Raw genomic sequence first — 17,367 nt, 5'->3', positions numbered from 1 at the left:
TGGTCGATACTGTCGCTGATTGTAAAGGATGTGCTTAACACTATCCTGTTTCAACTTCCTTCAGTGAGTGGATTCTTGTTATTCTTGTTACATAATGTTTTTGTGGGGTGCCCTTATGTGCTGTCTTGGAACAATACCATAAAGGAGATTACATGCTGCCTGTTAAGTTGTGCAGTCTCAGAATTACCATATATTTAGTTTGCTGATTTCAGAGATTGGCCGTCAATGCATTTTTTTTAAATCAGCTCTTGATACACTGGCAAGATGAAAATGTGACGTACACTCTCTATATAAATATATATATATATATATAGAGAGAGAGAGAGAGAATGAGTGACACTGACATATATTTATAGATATGTTGTAGTGACATTGCTTTGCCAAGGATAGTTCTGTACCTGTCCCTTCCAGACTTTTGAATATTGACGAAAACTTCATCCAACTCCATAGAGCCTTTTATAGGCAATGCCAAACTGGTAAACATTCCAACATAGCAAATCAAGTCAACGGAGCCTTAAGGAGTCGGTCTATATCACATAATCAAAACAACAAAAGAATGAATACCTCTTCATTGACCCGTATTTGTCAAATGTGAATATGTCCAATGACCACTACCTCAAAAATCTTTTCCATGGTAAGTAATACATTGGCCAACCTACCAACTGCAATAAAAACAGCAAAATGTAAAACTCAACCTGGTTGGGGGCTATGCCCCCCCACACCCCCTCTAACTATATACACAAACTCCAAGTCACACTACAGTGGGGAAAATTGCAAATTCCTGATGATGGTCCACTGGTTACTTACCATGGGAAACAGTTCATGGAAATGACCATTTGATGGATTCAGAGTTCAACAAATAGTGGTCGATGAAGAGGTAGTTGACGTTTCGTGGTTTTAACAATTTGATATAAACCCTGAGAAGTTACTGCTGAATGCCAGGAGCTCAAACAAGAAGCTCTACTCCCTCTAAGTTCTTCACACTTTGGAGAATGCAGACATCTGTGCTGATACCAAGACATGTTTTAAAGCCACAGAAAGTACCATCACAGTGCAGAACTTCAGTGCCTTCCACATATTTAGACCAGTAACTACACATACAGGGACTAAAGGTGGAGGTGTTTCAATAAATATCAGTAACAAACATACCTGTAGGTTGGTTAAATAGGATGAAAGACTGGAGTTTCTCTATGTGCAGATTGCATAGATTAAGTCCCTTACCATATTTTGGCAAATTTTAAGTCTCCCTCTATGTCCCAAGAAACACATAGCTCTTATCTATGCCTACTTGGGTCACTTCTAATTCAGCCAAATACCATAATCATGAAGGACTTTAATTGGCCTTCTATGGACTGGAAATCCTATATGGCTCCAAATGCGGGCACAGAGATTGCTGGACAGTGTAAACACAAAATGCCCTGGCCCAGACAGTGCATATGCCCACTAGAGGTTCAAATATATTGGAACTGGTACTCACTGCACATCCCCAGTATCATGTCCTCCCTGATAAAATCAGGAAACAAAGCTGTCACCTTCAAAATTAAAATCAATTTGTAAACCTCAGTTAATCCTGTAACAGTTATGAATTATTACAAAGCAAACTACCTTTTATTAAGCAATAACTTGTCCCTCCAAATCCAGAATTGTTAACAGAAACTCTGTACAACCATAATGATGGCTGCATAGAAGCTGCTGTACCTACCAAAGGTTAGCCCAGGAATAACTCTAAAAATAAACTTCCCTGGAGGTTTCCTAAAAAAAGTTATAGAGAAAAAGAAATAATGTCATAGTTAAAAATAAAAAGTGTAACACCAAAAAGATAAGAACACTCATCAAAATAAACAGACAACTAAGGGGGCTAATTAAGTATAAAACAGCTAACTTCAAAGTCAAGATAGCTTCACAGGACAAAGACATCCATAAGGCCTTCTTCAGCTATGTCAAAAACCTCAAAGCTAGCCCACACCACTGTGCTGAACTGGTGGTTAATGGAGCCAAATTCACAAAGCTGGGGCATATAATTAATTTGCTGGCTGAAAAAATTAGCTCAAACTTTACTCCCCACTCGCCCTTGGCCACCCCCACAGATAATACCTTCAAAAATATTGGGCATGAACCCCTATATAAAACATTGGATAGCCAGCTGGCTCACAGACAAGACCAAGGAAGTTAAGATTAGTGAGACCACCTGCATAAAAATGCCAGTCGCCAATGAAGTCCCTCAGGGCTCCATGCAGGGCCTGCTCCTCATTGGTATCTACTTCCTGGAAGTCAAAGTCAATGTCAGAGGCCTCTGACTGACCAAGTTCTTAACTGATTGAAAACTAGGAGCAGTCATAGAATCCCCCCAAGACACTAACTCTACATCCTACAAGAAGGTCCAGTAGAGACAATGACTAGTGTTAAGGCCACAGCTTAAGACTCAATGCCAAGAAATGCATAAGGGTACCCTTTGGGAAGTCAGCCACAATGGTAAACTGTGTTACTGATAAAACACCCCAAAGAGTATACTTGGTAGTTAGGGATTTGGAAACACATGTACTTAGTAACCTGGTCCTTGACCAACATTTGTCCAAGGTAGTAAGGAAATCATTCTATATTGTTCAACTTATAAGTAAAGGCATGGCATCTAGGTCCAGGGAAGTATTCATACCATTGTATTCAGCCCTCACTAGATCCAATATTGAGTACAATGCCCCATTTAATTGGAATGTCCACAAAGATTACTCACAAAAAGAATACAGGGTTTCAACACAAAGTCTTATGCAGATCACCTCAAAGCCATAACTCTATATTCTTTCTCCTACAGACTACTGAAAAGCAATCAATGCCTGTCATGGGTCTAGCTGAAAACATTGAAGCCCATGATATAGAAAACCAAATCATCGAGAAGAAAGCATCGAAACCTCACTTCAGCGAACAACCGGACTGTCTAATCCATTCCCATGGTAAGTAACCTGTTAGCCAACAAGGTGGACTTTGCCCTTTTCCCAGCTGTAGTGTGATCTCAGAGTTGTTATATTTAGTTAGGGGTGGTGTGGGGGTGCAGCCTCCCACCTGGGTGGGCTGGGGATGGTACGGTTTCATTTTCGTTAATTGTGGTATGAGTGGTCACTTACCCTGGGAATAGATTTGCCAATCCTGTCATTCACTGGAGTGAGGTTTTGATGCTTTTATCTCAACAATTTGGTTTTCAATAGTGTGGGCTTTTGACATTTTGAAGTAGACTCCCTGTCATACAAGGCATCCTTAGATCCCATTCTGATGGACCTTTTTGCATATAGACAAAAGGAACAGCCTCAAAACTTCTAGATCTGAAGATTTCAGCTTTGCTTGTGACATAAACAGGACATGTTGGAGGGACAGATACACATCTTAGAAAAATGTCATTGTCTGGAATAAGTTCCTCATGCATGTAAGGCAGAGCCTTTCCCTAACCCTATTCAAACATAACCTGGTCCAGTGGAGTGAAATCAGAAATTCAACCCAGGTCTGGCACCGATGTCCCTGATGAACTGAGGCAGTCAATAAATCATGCCGTAGCTAACACAGACCCTTTGTAATAATGACTGGGATAAAATAACAGTAGCTCATGGGGCAAATTTGGATTGCATGGCTAGATGTATAACCAAGTGGCCATTAGCCTAGTATGAACCTATGAAGTGGCAAGCTCTTCATAACATAGGCAAATGTAATTTTGGACTGAATGAACTAAAAGTCAAAAATACTTGTGCACTGTGTTTTTTTATAAACATGGCTTAGATGCGGCTTGTATAAAGTTAGTAATACATTTTTTCATCATGTTTTGTTGACAGATGCAGTAGACATTGATTTCTTGATACTTTGAGAGTGAAACACAATTCAGCAAACTACATTTGTTACCAAAGTTACAGCTAGATAAAGCTTCAACAGAAGGGTATCATTTCCCTTGTATTCACACCTCTTACTTACCTATAGTGGTGCTGTGGTAGCATTGTTGCCTCACAGCAAGACGTTGTCCCATTCGATTCTCAGCTAGAGCGTCTTCTGTGTGGAGGCATGTGTGAATGAGCGTGCCTTCGTTGAAGGTTGTCCGTCAGGGCTGATAACTCGGCACATAAAAATCCACTACCAAACATTAACGGACCGGAGTTCCGCTGTGGCGACCCCTAACCAGGATAAGCCGAAAGACACAACAACTTACCTATAGTAACTCCATCATTGCACAACAGTGGAGAAAAGAGACTGCATTAGAGACATTAAAGCACTGCCTGCCACAAACAGAAATTGCAGTAGCAGCATTAGGTTTTTATGTAAAACACTAATAACCAACCTGAACATCACTGATTACAAAGTGGCAAGTCAAAATATCATACATTTATAACTCAAGAAATAGTAGGATAACTCATAAAATCTTTACTCTGACTTTCATATATTCTGTGAAAGACCTTCTTTCTCCCAGACTGTGGGATCCTTGGAGTGGATTTGAATAGCTGCAGTATGGACGTGGGCCAAGTAAAACATTTTTTACCATTCATTTATTGTTTAGTCGGGTGACAGTTTAATCTAGGTTTGTTTATAGAAACAAAAAGACGCTGACAGTGAATTCTGGCATTCATTGAGCAGAGTAAAACAGATGCCAGAAACTTTTTCACAGCATGCAATAACAGGGTAACATGAAGGTCCAGTTATTTTCAATGTGGTCACCACTGGCTAACTGCTAAATGGTTTTTGACTGCAAAAGGAATGAGATCACTTTTTATTAACATTGTTTTAAGAGGTGATACAGACAGTGGACTGCTTTTATTAAATAAATAAATAGTGTCATCTTCTCTTTCGGCTATTCCCGTTACGGGTCACCACATAAATAGTGTGTATGTTTAAAAACAGTAAACAAGGCTAATGTAAAATTGCGCCATGAATGTTCCAAATAATAAAAGGTAGTGTGCTAATTGGATCGACATTGTCTTGGATATTGTGTACAATAAATGTGGGGAATCTGAGAAATAAAGTATTATTAATGAATGAACTTCTTACGTAGTGTAATTTTTTTTTCAATGTTTCGATGACATAGTTGTAGAATACGATGAGGCAGGAAGCAATAGATCCTTATTTCAAGTATAGGACCCAAAATGAGCATCCCAAAGCTTAAAAAAAATAAACTAAGATTTAAACAGAGAAACAGAAAATTATAAGACTCACATTTATGGGAGGATATGGTTTCACACCACTGTTACTTATAAATACTACCTGTGAAACTGATGCACCTGGGAAAACAGGCAATACTCAAAGATTCCATAATCTTGGGTTTAGGATATATCCCTCTGGTTCATACTTTTAATTCCTCTGTTCCAAGGATTGCAGTTACAGCCAGCAAATTTTTAAATGCTGGCAGACACAACATGTATATGTGTACTGCTCATCTGTGTACAACAGTGAGAAACACATTGATACTAACTGAGACAGTAACTATGATGGTGACCATCTAGCGATATACAAATGAATGACAGAGTAGAGGAACTGTATGTAAATATAATGTTCAATGATTTTTTTTTTTATAGTTCTTTGTATAACTACAGATTTGTTTTCATCTCATATAACTCAGTAGTAACAGTGTGGTTATACATATATTTTGCAAAATATGTCTTTTCAATTAGGTTTTAAAAACTTTTTTAATTTAATGGATCATGGCAATAGGAATGAAAATTGGTTCATATGGATTTGTAAAACATTGCCTATATTATATTATATAGAACAGATGATAGTATGCATTTCTTAAGTCAGAAGCACTGTATTTTGTTCAACAGTAATTTTAGAAAGCAGTTATAAAGACTTTTGTAAACACAAAAGCAAAGCCACCTGCTCATGCAGCATTGATTTTACATCACCAAATAGCAGTAATGATATTAAAAAAACTTTGTTAACATATGCTATAATTTGTTGCACATACATTATCATAAATCAGAATTATATGGCATCCACACAAAATTAAACTAAATTGAGTGTTTACATTAAGTTAGAAAACTCTTCCATTATATCCATTGTTTTCTGACTTTTATGGAATGAATCCACATATTTACTATGATTATGATTTGGCTCAAAGTACTGTGTGACAATCACCATGTGTCAAAACAAAAACACAAATGTATCATTTACCACGTCGCTGTGTAATAGAACATTGGAACTGCAGCTCTCATAACTGCTATTTTTGCAGTTCTTGCCAAAGTTCTCACACTATGCAGCTGTTATGTTAAGTCAGTCACTGAATGCAATTTTAAATGAATGTTTATTTTGTTTTGTTTTGATAATCATTTACAGATTAGAATATGTGCATTTCCTTTTTCTTCAGCATCTGTTGATAAACATCCCTTTGAATTTCATTTCAGGAAATGTCAGCCATACAGGCTAATATTGTAGTATGGTGATGTTAAAGCACTTCTGTGTGAAGTAACTTCTCAACAGGAAAGGATTATTATATTTATTACTTAAGATCAATATGATGGCAAAACTTCAAGGATCCAGTTATAACCTGCATTTGAATAAAACAGGCTGCAAAACTGTATTGCATCTTTAATTCAATGCATTCAAGTTTCCTAAATGTATGACGGCAAGTTGGATTTAGCTCAACAGGGTGCTTTCTGCATTCTATTGCAATATCTCTGTAAGGACAGCTGGGGGTCACATAAAAGAGCAAAAATATATGAAATAAGATAAAACTGCAATTAATAAAACAATATCCTCAGCTCCATGTGGTATTTTACACTCTTCCTTTAGCAGAATCTCCTTGTAGTGCATTATCGATAATTTTGTAATAAATTCAGCCAATTCACCTTTTTACTTCAGCAGCAAAATATTTATAACCTCTGTTCGGGCAGACATGAGGGGAGTTCAAAGATGAGGTTACCGCGTTGTTTTTTAAAAAAATATATGAGTTATCAAGTATTATTCCTTGTCAACTGCTACTTGCAATAATATTTGCGATTTTCTGAAGAAGAAAATAAAAGATTTACTGATGATTAATAAAATGTTAAAAGGCTATTATACACTGTAGCAACCCTCCTAAAAGTTATTCAAGCCTGCCTGTACCATTTAAAATAATTTGAAAATAGAGCACAGTAGAGTTCATTTTTCTTTCGAGTGTAACGAATGTTGGACATTTTTTTTTCTTTGTAATACAGCTGTACTATTTAGAAAAGCATACTGTAGTTTTATTTTATAATATTTTGTTAAAAAATTGGAAGCATTAGATATGCACCTTAATTATATTCTACAATTTGAGGGCCCCATTTAATTGAGTGGATTTAAAGCCCTAGAAAAATCTAATGTTAAATTAAACTACAGGAACTTAGACAGAAAGTCTGAAATACCTGGTGGTTAATTTTTTGGGTCTGTTGTTAATCGTCGAAAGGAATAGCCATCGAATGGCACATCATCAAATGGAAAGCATCTAAACTCCATCTATTGAAATTTAACTTCATCAAACCTGTGAGACTGGGAAAGTAACTACTTCACCAACACTTTCCCATCTCACAGATGGCAGCATTTGAAACCCACCTGTGTGGGGGCTTTGCCTCCCCACACACCCCCAACATGGGGGGGGGGCTTCACCGCCCACACACCCCTAACTATATATACCAACTCTGAGATCACACTACAATGGGAAAAAGTGAGATAGGGAAGTGTTGGCCAAGCAGTTACTTTCCCCATCTCACAGGTTCGATGAGGTGCACTTTCGCTGGATGGAGTTTCAATGTTTTGCATTCGATGATGTACCATTCGATGGTTATTCCTTTTGACTATTAACCATCGACCCAAATTTATCGTAGCATTACATAAAAAAGTATGAAGACATTGCATTTGTTCCTTTTTTATCCAGATAAGGGAAGAGATCTTTCTAATATTTTTTCTGCAATGATGTGAGACATAACAGTATGTGTAATTTTAGTATAAAAGAATATTTCACCAAGTAAGCCAGCATGTTTCCAGGAACTGACAGAATACAAGCATGCCCAGGGAAAACCTACATCATCACAAGAACAACTTTCAGCTTTAAAGATGTTTTAACCAGAATCATTTCTAAACATCAGACATAGGAACTAAAAGTCAGAAAAGTTGCCCATTGAGGTACCATGCTGACCAGTGATAAGATGCCTGATATTTCACTTTCTATCTTACATATATTTGCTTTTCATCTGATTTATTATATAATATGAATGACACAACATTTATATTAATGCACGATACTTGCAAGTAATACAGCTCTCACTTTTATTACTGTTGTCAGAGGTCATATCCTCCGGATTGGAAGGCGGTGTCACTTATTTTAATATGTGCATGAAGGATAGTTAGGCTGTGCGAAATTTATATCTCTTTAGTGATTGATTTAATAGAAAGACACTTGGTAAGTGAAGATCAGTAGAAAGCTTAGAAATGGTTAAATGTATATAATTAACCTCAGTGTTGGACGAAACAATTAATCATTTACAGGAACACAGCCTGCCCTGTTTAGGAAAGAACAGCAGTCCTTTTGTCTGATAGGATGTACAAAAAAAAAACTTAAATATATATATATGTGTGTGTGTGTGTGTGTGTGTGTGTGTGTGTGTGTGTGTGTGTGTGTGTGTATGTATGTAAAACTCTAGTTTTGCCCTAAATACATATTTGTCTAATGCCTGTGTGATATTCAGCTCTGTAAATATGTATTTTTAACAAATGGTCTGAATTAACTGCATATCAGAGAGAACAAGTGTACCATATAACCTTCTGAAAGACAGCACATAAAAAGGAAATTTGTGACATTTATACAAAAATGCTCTTTCTTAAATTCCATTTTTATCTTTCAGTTCTTGGGAGAAAGTTTAAGATCCTTGTTCAATTAATGTCTAGCTCCCCAGGATGTTGACACTGACATAGTTATTTTCTTTACTTTGGAATACATTGTTAATTTTTTACTTTGCTCTCTTTGCGCAGGCTGTTTCTCTAGCACTCAGAACTTCAGGAAGTCAGATGACTGGGATTACGATGAAGAAAGACAGGCTGCAATTGCACAAGGCCTGATTAATATTTTGAAGTGCATATCAAAGCCCTGCACAACTTGTAAAAATCCCGTGAGCAGTGGAATGAGGAGAGAATCACCTGTTTACATGGACTCCTCCAGATTTGTAGTTGGTATGCAAAGGGGGTCTGCATGTTCACCTGAAATTCATAAATACATGCATCTTGAATGTCTCGGCAGAACAAGGTCTGGAATTTATAGTCATGCAACTGCAGATAGAAAGTATAAACAAACTAAGCCAAAGATGCAGTGAGCAAGTAACACTCATGTTTGGCTCAGCATAACATAGTTGAGCAACTAAATTTACATTATTTGTGGTAAAATCTGACAGGAACATTAAATTAAAAATAAATAGATGCCACAAAATATTTTTGTGCATGTCACAGTGCACACAGTCAAAGTGCCTCAAGCTCACCTGGTCTGCCTACCATCCGCCAGACTGTGGTATGACTGAGCTTCTACCTTTTGGGGCAATTGGCCATCTAGGTCCCCCATTATCATAAATCTAATAAGACATCCTCTCCAGTGATGGTCAGTGAAGGATAAAACGTTATTAATCACTCTTGCCTATGATTATAGAGGACTGCATAAAGCTTTGCTTTGCAAATCAACAACACATCTCAATGTAATTGTATATCTTGTTACCACTGGCTGTCCATGTCTGCTGGGCATTCCTCCCAAAATGCACTGTGCCTCTAGCATCCACACTATGTGCACGTTACAGACAGTCAAAAGGTGTGCCTTGGAAATGTGATTAATGAACCCTACACATCATTTCCTTAAAATATAATGCAAAGTAAGGGTATCACATCTCTCAACTGTCCAGATTTTCACAGAATGTCCAGATTTTTGCCGCATATTTTTGGTTTCTTCCTCATAAAATTTGTGGTTTTCTGGCAAATCATTGAGATCATCTGAGAATTTAAATCACTAAATAAAAACATAGATTTGAGTTTCAGACTTAATATCTTTCAAATAAATGCATGATAACACAAACTTTTTTTTAAAAGCAATTTTTAAAATTTGTCCCTATTTTGAGGTTGTTGCCACCCCATGTCATGTCAGGAAATATCCAGATTTCTGGCAGTAAGAAGTTGTGAGGTATGAAGGGTACTCCACAGTCACATCCAAGAATGATTACCATAGCTCATGGCCATGAATGCAGAGTGCCTAGTTAGTGGAGTTTCTAGTTAAGGTTAATATTTTTTGTAGAGCTTTAAAGGCCCTAGTGAACCCAAGAAGTCAGTTAATTTTAATTAAGGTGAAGTCATGGTACTCCCTGTTATGTGAAAATGAGATAAACCTACACTTTCTTTATGTTGTGTATATATATATATATATATATATATATATATATATATATATATATATATATATCTCGATGGCTAGATTTTCATTCAGCCATCTAAGTGCTTTATGTTGCTTTACCAGGTCAATGCAAACTTTCAAAGTTAGTGATTGTAAATAGCTATACATCTGGATTAATGTAAGATGCTTCCTGTGCACTGCAAATAACCTGATTGAGGAGTTATTGTAGTTTATTACCAGATGTACATGAATAGGTCAGTTTCCATATTAATGCATATTATTTTGCATGCATTTTCTAGTATAAGTGTTGCATTGTCTGACCTGATGGCGACCACGCCCTCAGCATGTAGAATATTGTTAATAAAAGTACATTACTAGGCAGTTTTTTAGTAAAATGGAAGAATGGCGCTTTCAGGCACTCATGCTCCAGATTTTCCACGTTAAGAGGTAGCATGACATTTTCAAATGCTGAAGTGTCTATCCTTTTCCATCTTGCAATCCAGTTCATTAACCCTTGACGGCACCTGGCTTAGTTAATGCACTTAAAACTTATTGACTAAATGCTGCCACATTAGTGATCATGAATCAGAAGGGAGATTACTAAATATCAAGCTACCAGTGGAAGAATAATTATCAAAATTCACTGTTAAAAAATGTTTATATCACACTTTATCCCTCTGTCCACTCTATCCACTGTGCCCTACACATTCTGTTATTAAAATATAGTGAAGCATACCTCTCAACCGCTTACTGCAAAATCTGGTCAAACTCTAAAATAATGAGGGGACAAAGGCCCAAAAAATGGGGACGCATTTTAAATATTGCTGTTATAAACTTACAAAGTTGCTATAATAACAGGATAGGAGTATGATTTAGTCTACCTTTTTAAATATTGCTATTATAAACTTACAAAGTTGCTATAATAACAGGATTGGAGTATGAGTTAGTGTACTTTTTCTCAGGGACATAAACTCTGAAATTCAAATGTATATCATTATCAAGTGAATTCAGTCCTCACTAATTTGCTAAAATAAAACACAAATTTTATGAGAAATAGACCAAAAATGTCAGACAAAAATCTGGACATTCTGAGAAAAAGTGGACGTTGAAAGGTATGACCTCCAGATCACTGTTTCTTGGAGAAAACTGAATTATTCAAGATGCCACAACTGTGATCTTTCAACAGAAATGAAACAAATCACACATTACAGTGTCAGTCACAAGTAACTCACCGTTTAGCTATGACTCCTGTATTTAAAAGGAGGTTGCGATTCTCAGTATTGAAGGGTCATTTAAAGTTTATATTTATACAAAGACTGTCCATTAATATTCAAAAACTAGCACACTGATTGGTCAGCTCAACCAGCGTGTTTGTTGTAAATATGAACATATACCAATAGAAAAAGATCCAGTTGCTCTGATTTTTTTACATTAATACATGCCAATAAAAAAATTTATTTTACCTTCACTTAAACAAAAAAAAAATTTTTTTTAATTAAAAAGAAATAAGAAACAGAGAGTTTCCTTTCTCTGTTGCTTCCTATACACAGCACCTCAACAAAAGTCCCATGTGCATGCACAGCACATCAAAAAAGCAACGGGATATCCAAGAAAAAGCAGAAGAACACCACAGGGCCATCATACAATGACACTATTTAAGAAAACTAAGTAATTTTTCTTAAATAATGTCATTGTATAATACCAATAACTGACTCCATGTTGTGGTATATTGAAGGTTTACTCACGGTTGTCTTTGTTTAATCACAAGAACAAAACCACACCAACCGTGGATAAATCTTCAATATACCACACCCATGTCACTGGTTATTGCGCCCCCCACACCCCCCTCTACTTAAATATACCAACTCCAAGATCGCGCTACAGTGGGGAGATGGGAAATCTCCATTTCTTGCGCTATATGCGGAAGCGCAAAATGGGAGATTTCTCATTTCCTGCCAACACCGCAAAACAAATAAAACATTACGTACACACAGAGCATACAACAATACTTGTCTCTGTGTGCACATAATGTATTAAGGTAAGTAAAGTCTTATTTCTGAACACTACACACATTCGATTTACTAAAATCTCTATCATATGGTCTCGACCATATGAAATTCGAGATTTCAGTCATTCGATTATGTGAAGTGTTCCCATATATATATATACACACACACACACATAAACATAGATACAGATATATTGAAAACTCATTTCACTGAAACTCAGCTGCCTGAGCCCAATTCACTCAAAGCTCATTTGACTGAAAACTCATTTGACTGAAACTCATTTCAATGAAAGGTATATGCCCTGTTCCCCACTGTAGTTCAATCCTGGAATTAGTATATATAGTATGGGGGGTGTGGAGGGCTTATCCCCCCCACCGATTTTAAACATTGTAAACCATAGACAAGGATACTTACAAGTCGAATGAATAACTCTTTCCAGAAGACAATATATACCCACGTCTATGGTTTACAATGTTTAAAATAGGTGGGGGGGGGGGCTATGCCACCCACACCCTTCTTACTATATATACTAACTCCAGGATCGCACTACAATGAGGAACAGGGCACATACCTTTCAACGAAATGAGTTTCAGTCAAATGTGTTTTCAGTGAAGTGAGCTTTGCAGCTGTGTTTCAGTGAAATGAGTTTTCAATGAAATGAAGTCGACCCATATATATATATATATATATATATATATATATATATATATATATATATATATATATATATATATATATATATATATATATGTACCGTGCATCCGCAACCCCTTTTTCCTATTTTTGCATATGGAGTCAGTGTGACAATTACCTAGAGCAAAGGTTTACACCTCTGGTTGTGTAGCCCTGCTGCATTAGTTCTTCCACACCATCAACTTGCATGCACACTCACATCTATGGCCAATGCATAGCGTCCAATCCACCTACTAAATGTCATTGGAATGTGGGAGGAAAGTGGACCCCTTGTAGGAAATGTACAGGAACACAAGGAAGACCTGCAGACTCTGCACAGAAGGGAACCCAGCTGAGAATTGAACTAGGAGCATCTTGTTGTTCACTGTGCCACTGTGTCACCTATATATCTACATCTCTCTCTCTCTGTAGATATATATATATCAAAGGAAGAAGAGCAAGGCATTCTGGTTCATTGTCATTATTAGGCAGACTAATATGTTTATACCTATATACATATACAGGATGAGGCTGAACTGCAGGACTTGCTATGTGCCACTAATCGGCAGGATGATGTGGTGACCCAGCCTGGATCAAGGTTTAAAAACCTCAATCATGACCAGTAGGGCCTCTGATTGGTGAAGGAATGGGCTTCTCCCCTTCTGAAGACTGCAATATTGGACCTGGGGGTTCTGATGAAATGGCTCCGGCTGTATTAGGTAGTGGCCCCTAAGATATGCAGGTATTTTATCCAGGGATATGGCTGTCATTATGCTGCATATCTCAATAGTTGTAAAATAGAGGTATTTGTGGAGGCCTTTGACTTGATAGGTAAAGACGACTTGTAGAGGATTGCAAGGCAATGCTGAAACTGGTCTGTTTCTGTTTGGTTTAAATAAATTTATATTCATTCTGGCTCATGGACTCAGAATGCTGGCTACTGTCTGAGTTTTGCCCTTTTAAGCCTAGCCAAGCAAGCCAGCTGTGTTCTGCAAGTCTATGAGGCTTAAACGTTGTTGTAAGGGTTATATACAGGTTAGGGCAAGATATACAGTCTGCCTCAGTCTGTTACTGCCATAGGTGCCAGACCCAAGATGCATTTCCAGTTTCCCGTTCACTAATCCAGGTTCCTCTTAATAGGGTTAGGGAAGAACTTTGCTTCACATAGATGGGAAGATTGCTCCGCAGAACAATTCTCTGTAGCAAATATCTGTCCCTCCAACATATCCTATTTATGTCACAAGTAAAGTCTAAGGTTAGGTTGTATAATTTTAATGGTATTTATTTTGCAGATATGCAAAAGGTCCATCAGAGTAGGATCTACAAATGTCCTGTATATCAGATATAGAATGCCTCTCAACAGTCTGTAGAAAACAGAAAACAGAGCTAGAGCTTTGAAGTGCTATGCATAGGAAATGGTTTATGCCTGTATTCTTATTGTGAGGAGTCTCAGTGAACATTCCAGTTGTTGCATGTGCCCCGTCAGGTACATAGCAGAAGGGGGGGGGGGGGGTGGTGGTGTTATACTCAATGATGAGTCTGATGACGGACAAATAGAGTGGAACGATGACCTCTTTGGACCTAGATGCCATGCCCTTTACTTATGAGTTGAGCAGCATAGAATGATTTCCTTACTATGTTAGACACATGTTGGCCAAAATCCAGGCTACTTTCAATATACATACTCACATCCCTGACTATCAGTCTACTCTGAGGAGGATGTGTCAGTGAACTAATTTCCTATGCAGGCTGACTTCCTAAAGGATGTGATTTTGCATTCCTTGGCATTGAGTTTTAAGTCATGGCTTTGGCACCAGTCATTTGTCTTCTGTTAGTCATTTTTGTAGGATGTCAACATCTTGAGGGAGATTCTGTGACAGCTCCTAGTATGCAATCATCTGCAAATTAGGTCAGCCAGAGGCCATTACCATTAGCCTTGACTTCCAGGAAGTAAATGCCAAAAATGAGTGCAACTAGCACATAGCCCTGCGGGACAATGCTAGTGACCAGCCTCTTTGTGGAGGTGCTTTCCCCTTTTCTAACTTCCAGTGTCTTATTTGAGAACCAGATGGATGTCCAGTGTGTATTATAGGGGTTTATTCCTGTATCCATGAGTTCATTTACAGTGTCTGAGTGGGGTATTATACCAAATGCCTTGCCAGGTCAAGGTAGGCAGTATTCACCTTTTTACCCTCATCCACTGACTTTTGGACCTTCTCAGAAAAGTTCAACAGGTTGAATGGCATGATCTGCCTCTGAGGAAACCAAACTGGGTTGACTCCATTATTTGAAAGTTTTCTATACATTATTAATAGTTTCCATGATACGTCTTTTCATTTACAAATGAGACTAGTCAGACTTATGGATCTATAGTTCATGACGTTCGTTGATGATCTGCCCTTGTGCAGATGGATGAGTGTTGAAGTTCTAAATTTGCATGGCACAAAGCTTTTCTGAAAACTAGGGTTAACCAGTGACTCCAGTGGTCCTGACAGATCATGTTTTAGGTTGGTAAGGAGGCATCCTGGGATATTGTTAGGGCCTATCGATGTAGTGTTTTTGGCCTTAAAGACATGTAAGACATGCTTCCTAGTGGCAGCTGGAGGTTTTGTTGGTGGAATTTCATGGAGGGCAGTTGGGGGACTGAGGGAGTTAAAATTGTAGCTGAATTTGTCAGCCGGAAGATTTGTTATATCTTTTGGTTCTTTCTAGGTAGCTCCATTTACAATCAGTTCTGAATACTACTGTCTGCTGGCTTTGAGGTTTTGGACAAATCTAAAAAAAAATCCTTGTTGTTGTTCTTTGATTGGGAGAATATCTTTACCTCAAATTTGGCATTAGTAGGCTTAATTTTCCTTCTTAGCCGTTTGCTTAGATTGATGAGAGTGTTTTTTCTATTATGCTGGATACAGCACTTAAAGTAAACTATGTTTTTTTTTTCTTTTATTGTACAATCTTTTATGTTTGGAATCCACTGTGGTGGTTTGTATTTTGAGTTAGTCTGGGCTTATTTCTGGTAGGCACAGTTGTCTGTATGCATTTATTGACTTGATTGTACAGGGTTTCTGTGAACAATTCCACATAATCAGCTGTATTCTCACAGTTTGGTGGAGGCTTGTAATTTCCCTTCCAAGAGAGATCAGGCTGCTGGTTTCTTCATTCGCCTATTAGGGTTCAAGTCTTAACATAGCTGAGTACCTGGACAAACAGGTGGCTTAGGATGTCCTCCGGGGCTTTTAAATGGGTTTGCAATTAAATCACGGGTTAGAGTTCCACAATGTTGCGTAGCAATTTAAAGTCAGTAAAAGGGACAGAGGATGTGGCCAATGAGTTGCTGGACCAGGAAGTGAAGGTTGGAAGTGTTTTGGACCCTTACAGTCCCATCCTTTCATTTATTTCAGTGTTTCTCCTTTAAGATTAGTTCCAAAAAAGAGTCTGGATTAGTTTCACCTTATTTATCACCTCTCCTTTTCCAAAGGTAGCTCAGTCAATGACTACATTGATGAGCAGCATGTCAGAGTACAGTATGCTTCATTAGATGAAATGGTGTGGGTCATTCACATTTACACCCATTCGTAGTTGGCCAACCCTGACATTGAGTCAGCATTACAGCTGCTTCCAATTAGGAAGCAAAATTGTCCCCTTTTTGGAATGTACCTAAAGGGAATGTTTTATTTTAGCAAGGCCATGCCCATGGGTTGAGCAGTGGCTTGTGCCACCTTTGAGAAATTTAGCAGAGCATCATATTGGCTGTGGCACACACGTGGTGAGCTTGGGAGCTTGGTTGTGGCACACAAGTGGTGGGCTTGAGAGCTTGGCTGTGGCACACAAGTGGTGGGCTTGGGAGCTTGGCTGTGGCACACAATTGGTGGGCTTGGGAGCTTGGCTGTGGCACACAAGTGGTGGGCTTGGAAGCTTGGCTGTGGCACACAAGTGGTGGGCTTGGCAGCTTTGTTATGGCACACAAGTGGTGGGCTTGGAGCTTGGCTGTGGCACACAAGTGGCAGGCTTGACAGCAGTGCATTACATCACTCATATGATTTTCTGATAGTGGGCAAAGGTAAAGAAACAGTGGGTAGTGATGTGATCCTGTTTGTCCTGCTGTGCAAGGAGTGGAGTGTATCCCCTATTGACCCTAGTGGAAGGTAAACAAGAGGGATCAGCTAAGGTGCTAAAGTTCTTGGGGTTGTAAGTATTTGCAATGGCAGGCTTATTTCAGCTTCCAGGGAGAAGATAGTGAAGTTGAAGGACAAAGCTAGATTTCCTTACTATGTTAGACACATGTTGGCCAAAATCCAGGCTACTTTCAATATACATACTCAAATCCCTGACTATCAGTCTACT

Source organism: Protopterus annectens, chromosome 6.part0, assembly GCF_019279795.1.
Source record: "Protopterus annectens isolate FY-2018-M chromosome 6.part0, PAN1.0, whole genome shotgun sequence".
NCBI classification, from domain to species: Eukaryota; Metazoa; Chordata; order Ceratodontiformes; family Protopteridae; genus Protopterus; species Protopterus annectens.
The sequence above is the reverse complement of the archived record's forward strand: the minus strand, read 5'-3'. Positions refer to the sequence as shown.